This window comes from Prosopis cineraria, unplaced genomic scaffold (assembly GCF_029017545.1).
Source record: "Prosopis cineraria cultivar Desert tree isolate PC_DT_omini unplaced genomic scaffold, ASM2901754v1 PC5, whole genome shotgun sequence".
Classification (NCBI taxonomy): Eukaryota; Viridiplantae; Streptophyta; class Magnoliopsida; order Fabales; family Fabaceae; genus Prosopis; species Prosopis cineraria.
In genome coordinates, this window is record NW_026555336.1 from 31,084,276 (window position 1) to 31,087,253 (window position 2,978).

The 2,978-nt window shown below is 31.0% G+C and overlaps 1 long non-coding RNA gene across 1 annotated transcript; it reads left to right on the top strand.

Moving 5' to 3' along the window:
- The first annotated feature begins 345 nt into the window (after positions 1 to 345).
- On the top strand, positions 346 to 2,408 carry LOC129310313 (uncharacterized). Its single transcript, XR_008593085.1, has 3 exons — positions 346 to 632; positions 1,892 to 1,968; positions 2,055 to 2,408. It is a non-coding gene; the product is annotated as an uncharacterized LOC129310313 (long non-coding RNA).
- Positions 2,409 to 2,978: the final 570 nt, after the last annotated feature.

Consider the following 2,978-nt stretch of genomic DNA (forward strand, 5'->3'; position numbering starts at 1 on the left):
GAATACTTGATCCAGATTAATAGGGGCACATTAAATTCCCTTAGCTCGATAGGAGGCAATCCCAGAATACCAGGTGTACAAGTAATAAAAAAAACTTAACAATATATATAAATTCAGGTATATATATATATATATATATAAATAAAAGTATAACTAGATCGCAAAAGGACACTATTTGATTAGTAAAAAATTGTAGAGAAATCGCACTAAAAGCCTTAAAAACATATAATATTATACTTTGGGTTTAAAAAATTTTGATATTGCACTGCAGATTCAAAGACTTTGCAATTTTTTTTAGGAGGAAAAATACAATCTTACCCTTATGTGATTTGAAAATATAGAACCTATGAGAAACCTTCACAAAGCAATGGCCTCTTCTTTGTCTCTTCTTTTTTGTTTCTTCTATCATCGCTCGTTGGTGCTATTGGATGAGCTTGCCTCAGTCATTCCCTCTTTGCCCGTATAGCTTTTATGGTCTCTTCATTAGGAATCAACGACCCAGATGAGTTATTGCTAGTTGTAAGCCATATTGAAGCCAATTTGTTTTGGGCATCATCTCTAACATTGTGAGAGAAGTTAACCCTTTTCTCATTAAGCTCGTATTGTTCGTCCTCATATTGGGCATATTGTAGGTAATCTCTCTCTCCTTCACTCTTCTCATATGTGCTCTTGGCTTTGGGTTGTGACTAATTTGTTTGGCTTATTTGATGATAGATGGTTATTTTTGTTGGAATTGTTTAATATCCAACCAAAATCTATGTATTCCTCATATTAGAAAAGAATTGGCCAAAAACGTGTTATTAAAACCAGATTTACCAATCAATTTTTGCTGTTAGAGTTGGTAAACAATCCCTCTCTAAACCTAGCTATAAGTGACATTACCAGTCTAAAAATCGAGCATTGACCCTTCCTTTTGCTCATCTGTCCCTGTTATTCAGTTCAAGCTTTTCTCCATTTGTTGGGAACTAGCACACTTATTTGAATTTGAGAGTTGAAACCTTATTTCTAATCCCATTGTTGGGTACTCAAAGCTCCTTTGTTCATACCATACTAGGAATTATGTGTTGAAGTCTTTGGTGCTCGAATTTTAAAATTTGTTTAGATTTTGGTATTGTGCATTAAATTAGTTTGATAAGATATCTTATATTTTTATTTTATCATAAGATAGTGTTTCATACCTTTACTTAAGCTGTACTTTGGCATCATGGCATGATGCTTCGTAGCTAATTTACAAAAGACTTGGAAAGACTGTTTTTTTTTTTGGACTTTTTTGGCACAGACACGTGGCCTTGGGTTTGCTGGACCTCTTGTTGCATATGATATTTCAAGAAAATGGAAAATTTTGATGTAAGAATAGACAATGCTTCATATGAAACCAACTTGCCAATCATATAAAGTATTCCTTAGTATCGTCATAAGCAAAGTGATAGTTATGTAGCAATATTTTATGGCATGAATTTTTCCTCCACTACACTAAAATTGAGTAGATGTGCTTTTGTCTTTTCAAAATTTGACTTTAAAATTCAAATTTCACTAAGGTTACATTTTCACTTATCAATCTTTAAGGTATTTAAAAAGACAGTTGAGATAACCAAAACTAATTATGGGACGTCGTATTGTGATATCATCTTGTATTGTTAGAGCATTTTTTATACCAATTTTTAAGGTGTTCAAAAAGACAATTGAGATAGCCAAAGTTAATTCTGGGACATGGTATTGCAATATCATCTTGTATTGTCAGAGCATTCTATAACTAAGCTAAAAGTTGAGATTAGGGTGAATTAACTTTGGTGTCTACCCAAATATGATATTTATGTTGCAAGAACTAGATAGTTGAATCTTGCACATGACCTTAATTGTGCAATGGCTGATTCATCATTTTTTTTGATAGTATGATCAATCAAAACTATCTAAGGTGGAGTTCAAAAATGACATACTTTATCCACGTGTATTCAAGCAAGAAAACAAGTAAGTTATATTGGTATAACATATTAACATTTTTAAAAATATAAAAATGTTGATTCATTTCTCACTCAATTACACGATTTGTGCAGTGATGATTGTAGAGTTCATCTCATTACATGGCTTAAATTTCGAAACAATACCGTATTGATCATCCTTCGCTTGCCATGCCTAAATACATAATCCAAGAACTATCAGGCATGAGGTGCGATATTTTGTGCTGGCTAGTAGAGAATCCCAATAATGTCATGGGCGAATGCCTACTTGCACTTATAGGAACAAGCAAATGAAAAGAAAAATCATAGGATTGTGGAATTAGGTTTTTCTAGTTGGATGATGCATATATTTTATGATGCTTTTTTATAATTTGAAATTGGTTTTTTGTTTGTAATTGGAATTATATATATATATATATATATATTAGTGAAAATGAAATGAAATCTACAAGTTAGGCAAAAATATAAACACAATATCCACTATGCATAATACAAGGTTCATATATTCTCAATTGAAAGTCTATACGATTCTAGTTTATTAGTAGGCTGTGCTTAACAAAATGCATAAGTTAGCAAATATATACAACACAATATCCACTATGCACAATATAATGTTTATATATTTTCAAGTAAAAGTCTATGCGTGTCCATTATATCGGTATGCTAGGCTTAAAAAAATGTGCAAGTTAGGAAAAAAATGTACACCACAATATCTATTATACCCAACACAAAGTTTATATATTTTTAATTGAAAGTCCATGCATATTCAGTGTATCAGTAGGCTAGTCTTAATAAAATGCACAAGTTAAGCAAATAATGTACAATACAATATCCATTATGTACAACATAATGTTCATACATTCTCAACTGAAAGTTTATGTTATTTCAATTTATCAGTAAGCTAGACTTAATAAAATGCACGAGTTAGGCAAAAATATACAACACAATATTCACTATAAACAATACAAGGTTCATATATTCTAAATTAAAAGTTCATACTTGTATAGTTTATTAGTAGGT